The sequence below is a fragment of the Dermacentor albipictus genome, chromosome 4, assembly GCF_038994185.2.
Source record: "Dermacentor albipictus isolate Rhodes 1998 colony chromosome 4, USDA_Dalb.pri_finalv2, whole genome shotgun sequence".
In the NCBI taxonomy this organism is placed as follows: domain Eukaryota; kingdom Metazoa; phylum Arthropoda; class Arachnida; order Ixodida; family Ixodidae; genus Dermacentor; species Dermacentor albipictus.
Window position 1 is genome coordinate 133,515,208 of NC_091824.1, and position 20,458 is coordinate 133,535,665.

Consider the following 20,458-nt stretch of genomic DNA (forward strand, 5'->3'; position numbering starts at 1 on the left):
AGGCCATGTAATGCTTAGGTTAGATAACCGGTGGTCCATTAGGGTTACAGAACCGGTGCCAAGGGAAGTGAAGCGCAGTCGAGGGCGGCAGAAAGCTAGGAGGGTGATGAAGTCAGAAAATTTGTAGGTGCAAGTTGGAATCGGCTATCACAAGGCAGGAGTAATTGGAGATGACAGGGAGAAGTTTTCGTCCTGCAATGGACATAAAAACAAGCTGGTGATGATGATGATGAAACCACCGCTTTGAAAGTGGCCACTCTTATAAAAAAAAAAGCCGCAGTTTCACCCGAAAGGCGAAGCATCGATTGCGACAGCAAATGAGTGGACAGCTATACAAAGTAAGAATAGTAGTTTTATCGACTGTACACACTTGTGAACATTCCCTTACTAACTAAATTAGCAAGCATGGTGGCACGCACGCACAAGAAAATATTAACACAGTTCACTCGATGTCCGCGGAAACTCGATGTTAAAGCACTGGAGTGAGGAAGCGCGGCAGCTGCGGCGAGCGAATTGACCTTCGTGCTGTCTCTTGCTTCAATGCGAACTAAGAGGCGAAAACACAGTGCACACGAAGCTATCAGCACTAGGCGCACTCTGTGATGAAAATAGGAAATTCACAGGCGCAAGTTGGAATGGGTTGGCGCAAGACAGGGTTAATTGGTGATCGCAGTGCCTTATTCCTGCAGTCGACATAAAATAGGCTGCCGTTGCCGCTTGCTTGCTTGTTTGTTTGTTTGTTTCTTTGCTGCTGCTTATGATAATAAGGATGGTAATCAGGTGGAGAGTGTGCAGATTTATGTAGGTGGTCGTCTGTAATCTTTGCAACGTGGTTGCCTTCGATGCAATCTTGTATGGTGGGTTGCCACTTTGATGATGCGTCCTGGATTTTTATGTCATTTTGTAGTACTCGAAACGCACTTAGTGGCTGCTTTTCACGGTTTGTGAAGACACAACGGTCTATGTCAAATTAGCGTAAATTTTCTTCAAAGCTGGCTGCCAAGAATATAATCAAACCACTCTCATAAAGTTCTGCATGCATCTAATATATCCGCGGCGAACATATTACGTAATCACTTTTTAAGTAAGTGGGAGCCGGATTGGAGGCAATGTTCAATATAACGTGCACTGGGTCGCAGCAGGATATCCGCCTGAGACCCATTGTACAATTTCGTAGGCGCAGACACGTTCATAACACGTCTAGAAATGTTTAGGCTGCGCTCATCGCTGCCATGATACTTAAAAACATGGCAGCGGTGAGCACAGCCTAAACCTTTCGCGTAAACCAACAAGCCGTTGAGAGGCTCAACCGCATTTTGGAGTTGCCTTAAAGTCAGCGAAACAACGGCTTTTCGCTTGTCACCCTCTCATATGTAGGAAGCGTAACCTTCGCATGAGAGTTGGTTCCGACTAGGCCAGGGCTAGCACTCGCTCATTGTGACACCAGGAAAGCTCACCATTGTTAGGGTTGGCGTCTGGCACCACGTGTTGAAAAGAATTTCAACCGACCCCCTCTCACCCTGCCTCATCGAAATGAGGCGTGACTTCCTGATCGCCATGACCATTTCGAGTGTCTGCCGGAAGCCCCGCAGTGTACAGGCCTCTTTTGTGTGTGTATGTGTGGGTGGGTGTGCGAGTTTAGAGAGACCCTTTCCTCGAATTGGACCTAGAGGAGAACTTCCACGAACCTGCAACGCGCAGAAGAGGCGGACAGGCGTGTACAATTCCAGGAGGTGGGACGACCTCTTCCTTGCAGCAGACTCGTTATAACCAGAGGAGGAGGGGCCCTCTTTCTGTGCCGGTCACGTGACGTCGACGGAAGTAAGATCCCGCCCACGATTGTAGAGAGCCTATTTAAGGGGCTCCGAAATGTACTTTTGATCACTTCATGCTCTTCTAATTTTCTTTCACCAACCATTGAATAAACCGTGCAAGTTTCGTACTAGAAATCGTCTCGCCCTTGCTTGGTCGCCATGGTCTACCGGATACCTGCAGCCCGCCGACCACGCCACGCTACCCAATAAGTAACGTCGGTCGAGCTTCATTAGGCAGGAGTCACTACAACTCGGGAGCAGTACGATACACTACCCTGGAGTACGCAGCACTATCTAGGTAAAACTTGTGGTTGTAAGCCTCATCAGTACTGCACGAGCGGGAAAATAGAGCCACTACAGCTACTATGCATCGATTTGAATCGTTTTTCGCAGTTTTCGGGTTGTAGCAACCCTTTGATGTTTTTACGCATGATAAAACACTTTTGTTGAATAATTTTTCAATCAAAACCTAAGTCATTTTTAAAATGAAAATAAAATGTTTCAACAAGTGTCTCCTCTTAATTTCCCTAATTACTTTATATGGTTTCATAATCTTTCTTTAAAGCAAATGTTAGTGATTTGGATGTAATCGAGTTGCATACTGAAAAAGAAATAATCGACACACGCGCAACCAAGTCATTGTTTTTAAAAAGTCAGAATTCTCAATTTAAACTATTTTTTTTTGTACCGAGAATACACAAGACGAGCATTTCTTTACTGAGATTGTACACAGTTTTTGCGTGGGAAGTAACATGTGTACTACGCTGCCTCATCAATGCGTCAATGCCAGATCGTTACTACGTCAGCGTGGATTCCTAGGAAACAGTTCTGAAACCACTGCGGTTTTGAATTATTGGATTTCGACCGGAGGGAAGGTCTAACTGAAAGGTATTCGCTTTGTTATACGAAACCTCGGAAAATTCGCACATTTGTACTTGGGCCTAATGCTCAAGCTGTGAATACTAATATAGCCTGTAACGCGATCAGTAAAAAGAAAAAGACAGGAAGCCTAAGAAATTGAAGAGATAGATCTTACGTCTGCGACCTACAGAGGTAGAAGCGCGCGTATTTGTTCAGCGACGGCTGTCTATCGGCGGCCTGGACATGCGCCAACAGTAATCGACCGATAGAGAAGGTTACAAGATATCTCGGTTACTGACTGTGCGGGTTGAAAGCTCCTGCATAGACAATCTGACCGACACAACGTCAGCATTTTAGCCGGAGTTGCTTCCACGGGCGGGAACGCTATTATTCGGTCGTTCGCAAGGGGAAGAGCAAACGTGAGTCTTCACTTTAACTCTTCTTTGTAACTTTATTGTCTTTCTTTGAGGTATTCCAAAACAAATTGGTTCTTGTCCTGATTCGAAGCACTGTCACCGCTAACTTTGACAGTGTAAAAAACTATCTGGTTATAGCGGTTTGGTATCCAGAGCGTATATTCCCCTGCGAAGGCGCAAATCAGCGATATGTGGGCACAGTTTGGTTAGGTTAAGTTGTCAGAACGGCTTTGTCGGTATTTCTGTACGGAATAAGTGGCTAGCACAAAGCAAGCAACGCGAGTCGTTCGAGGAGCGATAATTTCCTACACTACAGCATGTGCCTTCAATAAGGGCGAAGAGGAAGTGTCACCTGTAGTGTGAAAAACATTTATTTACGTCAATTATTTTTTGAGAAATAGTTTAAATCATACAGTTCATGATTATTCGCTCTGTAAAATATTTTTTTCGTTGCATTCCAACCAACCGTTACTCAACTTCTGTTTCAATTCCTTAACATATACATATTCTCTAATTTCTTATATTTGGGCTACGCCTACCTCGGGCGAAGAACAACTGGCTAAAATTATTCAATAAATATTTACGCTCTTTCTCTCTCTCTCACCCTATTCTTGGCCAGTTGTCCAGCGTGGGTATGTGTCACTGATACGAGACACAAAACTTAATTAAATGTCCTTGCTGGGGTCAAGGGAGGCCACTGATGCGAGGAACTACTATTACTACATACTCAGGTTTCTCATCGTCTACTGACTTTCTCGGTCTTGTTACCTTCCGTTTGTTCAGTGCCGGCACTGCTATTTCATATACAGTATATATTTGTTCTATGTGAATAGGAGCAGCCGGCGCCGCTTAAAGGCGCTAACATCTCTTAAACATCATATATTAAGAAAGCTCATATATGCTACTACTAGCAGTAAAACGAGAGCAAGATGAGAGCAGGAGCCAACGTTTCGACAAGTGGACTTGTCTTCGTCGACAAGCAGCCAATGTCGTCTCGTGGCAGGGATCGCACAGATTCTCAACGAGTGGTTGAGCACGCGCATGCATGTTAAGACGGTTTCACTCGCGCGGTAACAGCAGCGAGAGTGAGGCCTTGGAGAAGACAAGTCCACTTGCCGAACCATTGGCTCCTGCTTTCACCTTGTCCTCGTTTTGCCCATCGTCTTGAATTTCCATCTCCCGCCTTCCCCCTGTTTTCACTACTACTAGTAGTAATAGCAATCCAAGTGTGATCACTACTGTCAACAATAGTGTGTAGCTATCACATTGACTGAGAGAGAGAGAGTAGTGACAAGTTAAAGGCAGAAAGGTTAACCACGTTGAGCCCGGTTGGCTATCCTGCACTGAGGAAGAGAGGAAAAGGCACTGGAAATGAAAGATGAGAACAAGTTTACGGTACGTAGGCACACTAATGAAGCGTTCCTCGTTCCGTGCATCCCAAGATGTATCCGCCTTCGCAATGGCGTCGGAACCAAGCGCACAGAAAGGAGAAGAGATGGAGAGAGTGGTTGAGAGACGAATGTAAGATAGCTGACGCGGTAGATATTGGCCGTGTGGACTAGTGTTACTATATATGGCTCTCTAACGAGGGCATCTGGTCGGCGCGACCCTACGGAAATGGGCCGCTGCCTGCCGTTATGTGAGAGATAACGCGGCGCGAGCCTCAGAGTTTTGGCTGACGGCGCTCAGCCGAAGCACAGTACGTCCCCCCTTCTGGACATTTCTGTAAGTGTTTTCAGAACAAGGAAAGTCGGTAAGTGCAAAATGATTGGTCCTGGGCACACCGCAAGCACATCGTATTTTCCACACGCCGCGTCCTCACAAAATACAATGCATCCATGGCTACGGTGTGCGTTCGTCGTAATGGATCGAGTGCGCCGAGACGGTACTTTTTTTTCGTGAAAGAAGCAATAAAATATATTCATGTAACAGCGACCGATGTCGTCTCATGGCAGGCGTCGCACAGATTCTCAACGAGTGGTTGAACGCGCACATGTATGTTAAGACGGTTTCACTCGCACGATAACAGCAGCGAGGGTGAGGCCTTAAGAAACTTTCGGTCACGGGCCTTATCAGCCTATTGCGCTGGAACACAAAGCACGTTTTTAAGTCCTTTGGCTGTGCGGAAAGATTATTTTTAAGGTTTGAGATAAAAGACAGGCACATTACGCCTCAAGACTAATACATATAATATTTCGTATAACTTACAACATAGGGCGCTATAACGTAAAGCTATTCCAAACTTTCTATTCCAATTTTGCAATCAGCCCTCCGCGATTGGTCAAAACCTTTTTGGACCACCCCCACGTCGCCTGCCTGTCACGCGACGTCACGAAAACCGCGATAGCTCCCATCTAATATGACGTTACACACTGATTATTCATGATTGGACCGAACAAAAGAAAAATAGTTATTTCTGATTCGACGCCTTTTCGTCATTAAACCTCGTCTATTGGTCAAAAGCTTTAGGGCTACACGCACTTCACCCGCCTGTCATGCGACGTCGGAAAAGCGCGAAAGCTCGCCGCGTCAAAGTGATGTGTACGCGTTAAAGATGCATTAATATGCCAAACAAAGCTGTTTTTTTTTTCTAAATGGCCACAGGCTGCCCCATTCCGAAAGGAATAAAAGATGGCTCCGCTGATAGCTCAGGCACTGGGTACTCGCATCTACCTAGCATCGGTTTATTTGCGTACAATGAAACTTTTTGCGTGGCCGTGTAACGTTTTCGAGCACTTTCGGCACGTTTACGACCTCGCTTTGTCAACTCTTCTTTGTTGAGGATCCGTTTTAGCCGCATTCTTAACCTTCCGTTGCATGCCGCCGTGATTTTCGACCAGCCACCGCAAGCTAAGTAAGGGAAAGCGGACCAATCGCAGACGCCGACACAACCCTCTTCAGCGGGTTATCGATTTTCAGTGCACTGGCTCGGCCCCAGCTAATCCCTCTCCACTTGAGCGTGCTCCTCGCCTCTTGTCAGCCAATTAGGTAAGACAAGCCGCTCAGTGTAGGCAATGTTATTCGTTTTTAAAGCAAACAAAAGTGACCTCCTATAAACGAGGAGAGCGTTTGACTGGTCTCTTCAGAAAACCCTGCGGGGGTCACCGCCCGACGCTTGCGCTGGCGGTTACGCAAATTTGACGTCAGGAGATTGGAATGAAAACATATTGGAAGAGTTTTACGTTATAGGGCCCCTAGACATGTAAAAACGTCGTTACGTACGAAGGAAAAGTATCGAAAACCTTAGGGCTTAGATTTTGACACGCTCCTGGTACTTGATATCACCGCCCAAGGTCTATGCTTGTAAAGAGTGAAAGGTTCTGTACCTGCGTTTCACAACACGTTATCATGAGATATTTCCACTTATCTGGCGGCATTTGCATTTCGCTGCGAGCGGCCGGCACCGCTTGTTTGTCTCGTTTCTTTAGTTGGGAATGTTTTGTTTTTTCAAGATCGCGTTAAAAACTTGAAGGACGCTTGAGCTTCGCCTTTAAGAGTGGGACGCGATAGCATTCAAGGATCCCTGACTGCTTTTCATGCTTGCCAGCAACTGCAGCTTGTGTATCGGTGATGTTTACCGGGAAACGCTGGCGGCAAACGTAGCGCTGCGCACGAAGGCGGTAGTTCTTGTAGAAACGCGGCCTCTTGCGTGAGCCGATCTCTTGTCACTTGCACTTTTAATATTTCAGTCTCAGAGCTAAAAGAAAAGGTATGTGCTGTCGGGTGTTTTTATTTCTTACATGACATTTGTTTGTGGGCTGTCATTCTCAAAATTCCAGAAATCCCTTTGTAAATAATGGAAGAGAACGTATGAGCAACTTAGATGATAAGCGGGGTTGGGTATACGTGCTTTGAAATAACTTTTGCCGATAACACGGTCGACGCTGGATGCCGGGCGCGGGACCCTGACACCTTCTTTTCTGCTATACTGGGCTCTTAACGCTATCGTGTTAAAAGACAACGCAATTTGGTCTTTTCGGATGAATTGTATATGAAGAGGTGGACATGCTCGAGAAATCATGGCCATGAAGGTAATTATAAAAATTTAGTAATAATATTGTAAAAATTATTCATTTGTTGAAATGAGAAATTAAAACCGAGACGTAATGGAAATTCGTATCTGTCTAGCAGAAATTCTGAGACTAGCATTACTTTCGAGTTTTTGGTTCCCAAATTTTGCATTGAGAAACTGATAACAGGAACGTCAGTATATCTCAGACCAGATGGAGATATCAAAATTTGTACGATAGACTTAGGAATACGTTAAGCAAGCATGGACTCACAGGTGCTCAATTTACAAAGTTAACAAGTAATACAAAATGAATCAAAAAGTTAATTATCGAATATACTCAATTCACTAAACTACCTGCACACTGAGATTAGCCGGGCAAGTATGGTGTTCGCATATTCAGTAATCCATCTGATCAGGCCGAATAACACTTTTCATGTGATTAGAAAAATATTTTCTCCAACAAAAAATACATAAATCACGGTATATTGCCTATGAGCCTGAATTTGAGCTTCGTACATACGGCTTCATCATCAAAAAATAACGAGGAAAGTGGTACAATATAGAGCGGACAGGACGAGGAAGTGTACCAAACTGTGCAGTTCTTTTTTTTTTTTTTACGAGCGCGGTATGTACGTATCATGTGTATTTGAACCATGTCATGGGCTTTAAGTCGCAAGATATGAGCATTTTACAGAATCGAACATCGTTGAGTGAGCGCTGCCTGCACTGAGAAAAATAATTTCGCTCTGCGACTAAAGATTTCGTCCCCTACAAGGCCATGTGATAGTCCTTCACAGCTATTGAATCTTCCTTTTCTTTCTGATTTCTTTTTGGATTTCTCATTATGCATCATAGCTGTTGAGAACGACAGCGCGGCTGAGGTTTCCGTCACGGTGCTAAAGCTTCCGTTCCTAGCCCGCTCCTTCACCGCCAACGCGGTCGACGCCACGTCACTCCGACTGCAGCGCCAACCTTTCCTGTGGTGGCGCTTGCACCTAGCGCTTCTTCAACGGCAAAGCCCTTAAAACGCCTTTGCGACTTTGGTTGGGTAGCCAACCGGAACTGCCTCTGGTTAACCTCCCTGCCTTTCTATGCATCCTTTTGTCTATCTCTTGGTTAAGATGCTCATATCACAGTTATTCATGCACGCAAATACATTTCGCTTGAGAATAGCGCTTGCTGTTAAGGGAGCGCTTGCTCCACAACAGTATTCAGGCTGAAAACAACCAGAAAAAGAAGGTATTTCCGAAATCTGCAGGGCTGATTATCTGATCCTTTTATACGTCACATTGTAATCGAAAACGGCTCAGGAAAAGTATGTTGTTGAGATCACACTAGAAGCAGGTCATACACGCTATAATTATTCATACACGCCAATTAGTTTCACCTGAGATTACCCCTTACCGCTCAAGATGTACTTGAACTTCCCATATTGAAGCCGAAAACAACGAAAATTGTGTTCCTAAAGTGTGCACAACGTCGATCGTTATTCATTTCGTGTGTGAAAAATAGAAGAAAGTGTCTCATGAGGAGGAAAACGAAAATACGGAAGAAAAGGCACGTAGGTCAACTAAGCGCGCGTCCGGTTTGCCACCCTAAGCAAAGGAAAAGGGCGTTAAGGTATGAAAAGAAAGGAGAGGGGGAAAGTACAAGCTCTGAACATGTGCGGTTGTCTATCACATCACGCCTACAATCGGTCGCCGAGGCCAGTCGATTTCATACACTGTAGCGATGTCTGCGCCGCTTCTGAAGTGAAGCTCTAAATAGCCCTTTCCTGCATCGGGCGGCGTCGGCGTATCCGAGCGGAAACCATGAGGCGGAAAGAGGAGTGACTCACTTGCCAGCGATTCGCACACAAAAATCCCTCGCCCCCTCAGCTTCAGTACTGCAGTGATGTAGTGCCAAGGCCATAAACCCTTAGGGCTTCACTGTTTCTCATATTCCCCGCATCGAATAATTGGTGACGTTTTCACTGGCAGGGTCGTATTTGGCATCGCTTTAACGTGAGTCGTGTGCAGCAAATGTCAACAGCAGCTTAGCAATGATGAACCGGCTTGAACATTTTAACTTCACCATCGATTGAGCAGTAAACTTTTAATCCGCAAGTAATCAATTGCGGCATATAGTTGGCAAAGATCTAGTAACGTACGCCGAAAATAGACAACTAGCAAGTCTGGCATGTGTTAATGCCGCACAATCTACTGTATGCACCACATATACATTACGTAGCCCATCACTACTGCAAGTTTCCACCGCACGATAATTCAACATGATTATTTAAGCCGAGCAATATAAGTTTCTTTAACTTTTCTTGTACCTCTTGTGCAGGCTAATGTATTTACCACATGCAGCAGCGTGTGAAGGTAACCTAAGATGGATTTTACTGAAAAATACCTTAAATATAAGCAACAGTGCGTGTACTCGTAGCATACTATGTGGAAGGTTCTCCCTGGGCGGCATGTGCAGATATGTAGTACATGCTCCAGTTATCACTTTTGATTCGTTATCAAGCACGCTTACACTTGTAACTCGAATGCATAACAGCAAGATATTTGCTTTGTTCTCTGAATACATACAGAAACTGCTATTCGCAGAAATGTGTATACATGGAGGGGTTTGGATGGAGCCTTTGTACAGACATATACATGTTAATATTGTGCCGACAATCTGGGCGTTTTTTTTTCTTCTTCTTCATATAACACTATTCGGCAGTTTAACTAAGTTGTATAGGTCGAAATTCATAGCGCGCTAACGCTATCATAACTAATATTGATCCGTAATGGAGGTCTGGGTGCACGTGTAGCCATGGTCCATTTGTAGAGCCTATTTCCACGTGAGGCTTATTTCCAACGCCCCCAGGACTATCGTTCGCGGAGCGAGGCATAAGCGATTTTATGTTTGAAAAGTGAAGCAAGGTACTCGGTATATATTGTAGAGAGACTGCGACCAGGTGTTCCAATATCGGTTATTGGTCTAAAAAAAAAGACGGCTACTGCCTCCTCTTTGGTAATATCTATAAAGCGACGCAACATGAAATCCATTTGCCGTGTGTTATTGTCGCGGCGCGGCCCGGCGTCGGCAAGTCCGCTTCCCTAATTACGCTGCATGTCAACAACAATTATGGAGTTTTACGTGCCAAAACCACGATTTGGTAATGAGGCACGCCGTAGTGGGGGACTCCGAAAATTTAGACCACCTCGGGTACTTTAACGTGCAGCTAAATCTAAGTACACGGGTGTTTTCGCATTTCACCCCCATCGAAAATGCGGCCGCCGTGGCCTGGATTCGATCCCGCGACCTCGTGCGCAGCAGCCCAACGCCATAGCCACTAAGCAACCACAGAGGGTCGCACTGCATATCATTGCGTTTAAAAGTGCGTTATTACTGGCGTTATCTCGACGGGTGAAGTCAACCCAGCTACACCGACCAACACTAGAGCGATATATTATGCGTCGGAAACATGTGATTGCCGCGCAAGAGAAAACAAACGTCGAGAAATATATTGCAGGAAAACACGTTATTAGGCTAGTTGATATTTGCTTAGTGGCATAGTGTAGCTCTGAGGCACAACCACAGGGAAGGACACATAGACACAACGCACAAGCGCTACACACGTCACATGTACCTGTTACGTGTGTCTGTGGCACTTTCTTTGTGGTTGTGCCCCAACGCTACATTATGTCACTAAGTCGAGAAATCTGAGCCTTGTACGCAGAGACACACACACGAGCGGCGTACCTTTACGCCGAAACAGGTTAACCATAAGGTAGTGACTACAGTGACGGGGCCCGGCACTTTAACATCTGTACTACAGTGACGGGGCCCGGCACTTTAACATCTGTACTACAGTGACGGGGCCCGGCACTTTAACATCTGTACTACAGTGACGGAGCCCGGCGCTTTAACATCTGCCCTGCAGTGACGGGGCCCGTCTCCACTTTAACGTCAACACTGTAGCGACGTCAATGGCCGCACTTCTTTCAAACAGCATTCTATGCAAACAACTTCGAGCACTTCACGGCAGGCAGTGAACCTTATTAAGGTCCTAAGGAGCGACTCCGAAACTCTCTTATGAGGGAGGGGCCGCCGCGAGCCGCTCCCACGTTGGGACGGGCAGGCCGTACCTGACCGCCTCCTCTCACTCTTCCGTGGTGTGATGATCGTGGTCCCGTAACGAGGGACACCGCCAGAGCATGTGTTCTAAAGGGCAGAATGGACCTCCGCACGGACGCGGCGTTAGGTTGCCCCTGTGATCCACAACGGCCGCTGCGAACCGGTCGGACGAACCGTATTGGGCGACGTCGACGAACGCGACCGATCGTGGATCGTCGGCGGCGGATGCGAGAAGTGCGGCCGCCCGGGCCCGGCGTCTGCCTACATTGCGTTGCGGGTGCACGTTGTGCGGGAACAGCGAGACCGTGACGGCCTCCCGCGACCACGCGTCGAGCGCGCACCGCCTTTCCCTGACGGGTTAAAGTCCAGCGCCTCCAGGATCCGCCTCCCCGCAGGCGAGGAAGCGAGCCTGATAACCTGGACTAATTTCTGTGACTCAACCTCATGGAAGGTGTTGTTGACCCCCAGCTGCATGAGCTTCGTGGTGCTGGCGTCTATGGGGATGCCGAGCACTTCACGGACCGCGATATTTTATTGCAGTACTGTCCCCATTATATTTCACATCCGGACGTACCAACCACTAGCTTGCGGTTATTGGGTCCAACAATCTTTTGCGTATGCACTGTAACACCTATGATGATTATAATAAAGAAAGAAGGTTCACTGTAATGGAAGGGGAATGATAAAAAACACATAAAAAAGGCACGGCACATGTTCCTGCTTGTGTAACGCCAGACAATGAATATTCTACTGAATTAAGAAAAAGAATCACTGGGTCGCTTAGAGAACCGATAAACATGCAGTTCGATGAAATTTGAGAAATAATGATATTGAAGCTTCCAATACTTTAGAAGAAAAGAAAAAGAAAATTAAGACTGAATCATCGCGACGGAACATCACAATTCGCCGTAGGCGTCGAATACCCTAGCTATAACGAAATTATTTTTGAACAGCTCCGATAGTGTCCATGCAACAATGGTTGCTTGCGTACTGTCAAATGCGCATATGCTGCGGCATAAAGCTCAGGCACGGTGCGAAAACGTGCTCGGAGCGAAAGCGAAACATCGTGCGAGGACATGCATGCAGACGCGAAGTCGGTCACCGTGAACCCGCGCGATCGCTGCATTAACTGTTATGCTACATTTAGTTACACAAACAGCCATCCCACCATAAGAACATACTTCACATAGTTTTCTCGGCGATTGCTTACGTTTCACGCAAAACGGTTCGGGGGAATCGATCGCGGCGACCACGCGCAGTGTCCCAGCTTACTGTACGTAGTAGGCAGATAGCGTCTGTAAACCATTCTGTGCTTTCTGTTTGTCCAACATTATTATTTTAAAGGTAAAATACTGCCATTTCGAGAGTACTTGCACAATTGTTCAGGAGGGCTGCCGCGTAGTATGTTTATTTAGCGCTGACGCATGTGAGGCGCTTCCAACAGATGGCGACTCCGTAATCGCTCCCAATACCGACATCGTGACCGCCCCGTCGCTGCAGTGCTGTTGTTAAAGCGACGGGCCCCGTCACCGTAGTGTAGATGTTAATGTACCGGGCCCCGTCACCGTAGTGCAGATGTTAAAGTGCCGGGCCCCGTCACTGTAGTCACTACCTAACCATAAATACGAACACTATACGCCACCAGTTGTTAACCTGCAAGGATATGCAAGCAATTTTTGTGGTTCCCGAGAATTGCTCACTTGTTCGAATGTCCTTGACTTCGTGACGCTGTTCTTGTGCGTTCACGCGTTACGAAGTATTACCTTTGTTTCATTCCTCTTCCCTGAACACTATTCTGACTACTACAATACCTTCTCATTTACATCTAAACATCTGTGCAACGCAACCGAGCCTCAATGAACGATTCAAGTGATTGCACTATGCTACCTCGGATGGACGCATGCAATTCGCAGAAAAAAAGAATTTGGGCACTCCTCATTGCTCTACTGCGGTTGAACGTTTAGCGCTTTACGCTGTCATCTAATAATATTTGTCTTCAACGCAGTGCGTCGGGCAAATTCGTCGAGTGATCCTCTTTGACGTGACGTCGCACTTTTTGTGACGTGTAACTGAGACAAGCCTCTGCAAATAACCTCAAAATTAAATTCTCGCAACGTTTATGCGCTGTGAAGTTCGTTGTCTTGGCCACTCAGTTACTTCGCAACAGCCAAAGCAAATGCAAGGACACCCATAAATTTTGATGTCGGGACCACTTTAGGAGAAAGTATCTTCGGACGTTTCCCTCAGCTTCTCGCGGGTTTCGCTTGCCGATTGCAAGCCATCTGCTTTCATTTTATCCTTGGTAAAGGATTATGGGATTTGTCTAACCTGCCCGCCTACAAATCGAAAGGCATGGTGATATATATATGTTGTATTTTTCTCGCTAGACGGCTCAAACAGGCCATGCCAGCGTACCGGTGCTGCAGGGAAGACTGTGTGAATGTCACAAAAGGCGTTATTCACCAGCAAGAAGAAGGAAAAGATGCTGATGCGCTGAAAACAAGCTGCTGGCTGTGCTCCTTTTAGTGAACGAACGAGCCTTGAGCCAATTGTTTCCTTGTATTTCCAGACAGCCCACTCAGGCATGAACGAAGCTGCAACCGACTTCTGCTTGTCAGGGCTAAAAGCCCTGCACTTAACACCCGGGTGTCCTTTGGTTGCTCCAAACAAACGAACGGCCTTCATGTGTTTCAGTGTGCAGTTGTAAAAAAAGTGCTCTGGTGGGCCTCAGCTGAACGTTGGAGGGAGGAAAGTTAGTTATAGCACTAACTATAGCAGCTAAAAGCTGCACAAGCCGAACATGTAAATTGTTACAAGGTACGGCTCACATTGGCTAAAGCACAATGGAGGGTTAGTTGGCTGGGATTCTTGAGGAAACAGTGCAGCGCGACAGGACGAGAACAGAGAAGAATTCTGACATACACACATGGTGCTGTGTGTGTTGAAATTATTCCCTGTGCGCGTCCTGTCGCGCCTGCACTGTGTTATCATGAATAAGTGTACACTAAGAAACAAAAATTGAATTCTGTGCATCAGCAATGTTTACTATGTGCGTTTTCGATGGCAGTTTCTTTGTTTACCTTGTTTTTTTTAACTCTTCTCACTTGTTTGCTTGCTTGCTTCTTCCTCAAATAACGGTACTTAAGCATTACGAGAGAATTGCTAGAAATAAAAGCTAAAGATAAGACTTGATAGAAGCGAAAATAGTACAAATCCTATTCATACACACAAATGTTAAAGATATACAGATATTAATGTAGAAAAGCTACGGTAGCTACGGAAAAGCTACGGAAAAGCTACAGAAAAGCTACCCATGCGGAGGACATGGAGGCGGCTTCCACTGACGCCACGTAGCCTTGATTTCCCTTTACCCTATCATTTGTACATTCGTTTCGAGCAACAAATATTTTTTTTCCTATATATGCTTTCCTTGCCTTCATTTTCTGTAGGCTTCATATGCTTTTGATTTCAGTTAGGGCAATTAGCTTTCTCTAACTTGTTATCTATCTCTCTCTCTTTCTTTCTTTTGTCAAAAAGATTGAACGTCCTTTGTGCAGCCATACAAACACGGTTGATGCCTGACGCTATCGACGCAACACCCGTGGCCGCGTCAGACCATGTCCGGCGGCGGCCCGCGTGTCCCGCGTCAAACCCGTACGCGACGCACTCGGCCGCGCGCGCGCGCCTTGTCAACCTTGAAACCCACTTGAGAATTCGTCGCGTTGCCCCTCTTGCAATGTACCGAGCGTGAGGCGCATGAAAGTCGCTTGCCGCCACCGGGCGAAGCACGATTCCCCGCGAGTTGGGACGGACGGCGTCAGCCGAGAACGCGACTGGCGGAAGTCAGTGTCCACCCGTCCACAATGTCCGCGCGGCGCGAAGCCACACGGTAAGACACAATCGCTTTCGTAGGGTTTATGCGCCGGTCCACCGGTGACGAGATCCATCGTCGGTTTCTGTAACAAGGCTCATGTAGCATAGCAATGAATAGCGTGCAGAGCGCGGGACGGATTCAGACAAACACACAAACAGTACGAACGCTAACTGGTTGGAAGTTAGCGCTCGTACTGTTCGTGTGTGTCTGAATTTTACTGTCCCGTCCTCTGCGCGCTATTCGTTGCTATTCAAATCATGCACCAACAAGCCCAGAAAGCTACGCTGCGAAATCATGTAGCATGCGTGTCGCTGTCAAGATCTCGAAAGCTAAGAGCTCTTTCTTTCAACGTCACGTTCCTCTGAGCAGCGAAAGTTCTACCGAAGGCTTAGGCTGCGCGCTGATAATGGTTTGGTAACGAACGCTGTGGTTTTGAAACTTCTTGCAAAGGTCGCAACATGTGGACACAAAGTTCTTGAAACAAAGGATGCTAGGAATTTTAAGCGGTCATCAATGCATATCTATAGTGCAGAACGTAACTGCTTTGTGAACTGTAACATATTCATAATTCAATCATTGTTATTGCATTAAGCGTAGGATTAATGGGTTTTATTATGGAGGTTATTCATACTGCAGCCCTTGTTTATTATTTTACTGGTAACTATTACAGTGCGCAGCTCAGTTAGGCTTCAATTTTTTCGTTATACTCATTTACATTCCTATAGCTGGCCTGTAGTCTAGATAGTATTGGACCTGAGAGAGAGAGAGAGAGAGAAATATAAGGAAAGTAGGGATGTTAACCAGTCAAGGGTCCGGTTGGCTACCCTACGCTGGGGAAGAAAGAAGGGGAAAGAAAGTGGGAGAAGGGGTAAAGAGACTTGAACGAACAGTACTACAGATTCAAAGGCGCTCGTACTAACCAGATGTTCTCAGAAAGCACACAAATGCGTTCACTTTCTTTTGGGCCAACAATTGGTGGGGACAGTGTTCTAGTAATGTATGTTCACCCAGAGGCCGATCATCTAGTTTCGTGAATGCGTTGGACATAGATTGTATTTGTGCTTCAAACTGAGGACAGCGAAACAATAAGTGGTCAATGCTCTTCTCGCATCCGCAGACATCACATGCAGTACTGTCAGTAATTTCAATTAGTGCAGAAAAAGCTTTCGTGAAGGCAACTCCCAGAACTGACACAGAATGCTAGCTACTTGGACTGCCTTCTAAGAATTTCTTGCACCGTGTGCCCCAACTAAAATTAACCAAGCTGTTGAACGAAAAAAAATGTTTTTATAAAGAAATGGTATAAAGTACAACTATAAAACCTACAGGTATTCGGTCGTCGGAGGCGTGACGATCGAACACCGTAGGTTTTAAGATCATCTTAAGATGATTTTTACATCTTTTCCTTCGTTGGACAGCTTGACCAACGTTAGCTGGGAGACCCTATATTATATTATATTATATTATATTATATTATATTATATTATATTATATTATATTATATTATATTATATTATCCTGAGTCATCAGAACCTACTCATGATCATTAGGGTTGCTCTTAAAAAGCTGCGCCCCTTTCAACCATGCGACATATCGCACCACTACAGTAGTGTTGAGATGTTGAGAGCAGGGATAATAACCCCTTAGAATTCCATCCACAGCAAGAATTCTGGCCTGAAACAGGCGCTTAAGTTTTAATGCGAAGCAATCATTGAATCCTTCCAGACCCTTTGTAGTAGGTAGGTTTCTGATAGTGGGATTGAACCACTGACGCCAAGCAAGAAGCCCGATGCTCTAAACATTAGGCCACGATCTTTCATTTTAATGACAAAGTATTTCTTAGCGAATCACCACCACTATTCCGTATCGGATGTGTTCTAGCATCGTTTGTGGGCGGATCCCGGAGAGATAGTGCATCCTAAAAGTGTAGGCCAATATGTGTCAAACACTGGTCGTCGTGACATATATATATATATATATATATATATATATATATATATATATATATATATATGTATGTATATATATATAGATAGATAGATAGATAGATAGATAGATAGATAGATAGATAGATAGATAGATAGATAGATAGATAGATAGATAGATAGATAGATAGATAGATAGATAGATAGATAGATAGATAGATAGATAGATAGATAGATAGATAGATAGATAGATAGATAGATAGATAGATAGATAGATAGATAGATAGATAGATAGATAGATAGATAGATAGATAGATAGATAGATAGATAGATACGTGCGCACTTCGCCGCGTGCCTCTAGATGGCGCAGCGTATCAAGAGTGAAGAGCTGTGAAGAGGTGATTGGAAGATTGGTGGAAGTAAGGGAAACGACAAAAAACAGAGACGAACTAAAGCAAAGTTCGCAATAGGGGATCAGAAGATGTGGTTGTGGGAGTTGATAGTGGTTTTTTTTTTCTTCTTTAACTTGGGTAGGGCATTAGGCAGTATAATAGCAAGATCTTGGTGGCGCAACCCACCGCCCCGTTCCAAAGGGGACGCTCATAGCATCCATCCATTCATGACGCGTTTCAGCGGTGGCAATGAAGGTGTCTCATACACTGCTTCAATGCCAATCGCATCAATGTCGACCGGCATCCTGAGATGGCTCCTGCCGGTTTTTTTTTGTTTTGTCTCTTTTCTTGTTTTTTGTGTGTGTGAGCTGTGAGCACACGTAATTTGTTGCATGGAAACGAACATAAAGAATGAAGACCAACTTATTCGGATTTCTGCAGGGGCCGCCGTTCGACCGGGGTGCCGGCCTTGCGGCTAACAGGTCCGTACACAATATATCACTCCTCCACCTCCCTTCTCCGCATCCCAGAGAAAAGAAGAGAAGGAAAGAAAACAGTGCTGCCCTATATGTGCCCTAAGACACGTAGTAAATGCACACCGAGCTAAATAACACTATATGGACGCTTTGCGCGCGACCACCCTGCGACGCATGTTTCTTTGTTCTTTTTGCTTGATCGATTCATTCATTCATTCATTCATTCATTCATTCATTCATTCATTCATTCATTTGCATTGTGGTTTCATTTGCATTCATTCATTTGCAAAGAGGGTGACCACACTTGGCGTTCTAGTCGAATCATTTGTGGTTTTATGCCTCCATATGGCCTATATATTGCTACTGTAAATACGTCCACGGCTTAGCTGCATAAAAAAAAAGTATCCCATCCCTTTTTTCCGTAAACTCCACTGTAACGTGACTGCTTCAAACTTCGGTTTTGGTGCTGTTTATTGATTTCTTTTTTATTGGTTCGGGAACGTGTATTAGTATACAAAAGAGGTAATGTGGGGTTCGGAAACAAATTATTTGCATCCCGCGTTGGCTCAGTGGTTGTCAGGTTTTGTTGTTGAGCACGAAGACGTGGGCTCGACTCCCAGACGAAAATCGTTATGTGCGGGTAACGCTTTAAAGCGTGTGGCTGAATTATAGGAAACTGAAATTCTTAATACAAGCACTCGAAACAAACAACGTCACTGCAAATTTGGCTGTGATCCTGCAAAGTTGTGTGTGATTCTGCTAAGCTGAAGGCAAAAGCATTCAACCCTGAGTGTCTGTGTGTAGCAACGGCTGCTAAGCCGTTGGCTAACCATGAGGTCGCGGAACGCAATCCCTCCCGCGACGGCCGCATTTCGATGGGGGCGATATGCAAAACGCCCGTGTACCGTGCATTTGGTGCACGTTAAACAACACTCTAAAACGGTTGTACCCTTTGGGGTGTATATTTGCCACGGAACAATAATCGTCATCTGTCTTGCTTGCGTTCCCTTTCTTGAAAACGCTGCGCTCGTTACGTTCCAGTCAGGAATGCGCATGCCGTTCATTACTGGGAAGTACCGGGCTCGCAGCGTTAAAGAGAGGAAATGCTGGCAAGACAGATGACGATTATCGTTCCGTGGCAAACATACACCCCAAAGGGTGCAACTGTTTTTAGAGTGAACCACAGGTGGTCCAAATTAATCCAGAGTCCCCCACTATGGCGTGCCTCACACCACGATCTGATTATGAGGCAAGCCGTAGCGGGATACTGCAGATTAATTTCGACCATCTGGCCTTCTTTTAACGTGCGCTCAATGCACGGTACACGGGAGTTGTTTGCATTTCGCCCCCATCTAAATGCGGCCGCTGCGGGAAGGATTCCGTACAGCGACTTCGTATTTAGCAGCGCGGCGCCAAAGCCACTAAGCGACAACGGCCGGTAATTTCTATATGCACCCCGTGTTACAACACTAATGGTAAAGCCAATCGTTGTCTGGGCTGTGGCAGGAGTTGTTTCAACCAAGTGTATGGTACAAAGCAGTCGACAACACCGCTAAATTCCTTCCTATATTCAACTGCACTGCGCGGTCGTTGACAGCACCAAACACAGTTGAGAGGAGGAACACAGATGGCATAAAAGAGAAGGCAGCTGTCTAGCTGTCACGCTACGAAAGACATGAAATTAACGCTTTGTTTGACCGAGCAACGCATCGTGAGTGACGAACCGGCTGGAATTCACACAGACAAGATTGACAGACAAGATAAACTTGTTCCTCATGGAACCTGCTCTGCGCGCTTCTTTTTTTTTTTTAGTTAGCTTCGGTCGCATCAACACTTGCTGGTAATTATCGATCAACAAGACAACCTTCAGTCTTGAGCCCAGTGGGTCGTCTCTTGCTCGCCCAGTGTTTATTTTCCTGTGACCGCTTCACTTGTTTGTACTGTTTTGATCGACCTGTCAAGTGCTAGAAAGGTTCGGACGTGCGTTCCCATGACGAGATAATTGCCCTCTTACCCGAAAAAGCGTCACGCCTTTATGCCCTGAGTAGACACAAAGGGAAGGACCAAGAAATGAAGACACGAAGGGGAAGAGCTCGTCGACTACACAACCTCACAAAGGCACTGATACTTCAAGTTCCCCAAGTTTTCCGAGAATACATCGACGACCACAAGATTGCGAGGGATTATTCAAGGCCGTCCTGGCCCCCGTGTTAAGCAGAACCGCTCGAGACTCGGATAGAGTCACAAGCATGTACCAATGAAGTGAATACATCATTTTCTTTTTTTTTTATCATCACGATGCCCGCCTTCGTCGTCTTTTTCTGATTCTTGCGGTGAATAACCACGAGAACGTATCAGTATCTAGCTATTATGTATTCTAATGATGATTCTAAATATTCTATATAACGCCAACTGCTGAATTACTCCGCAGACTTTAACAGTGAATTTTGCGCAGAATACGACAGTTCTTCTAGTCCTTGTGGAATACTTCAGAAATTATTTTTTACTGGCAAGTACGTGCAGACGTATACATACCAAACAATGTTTTACCCACGAACCATACATTCCCTAACCC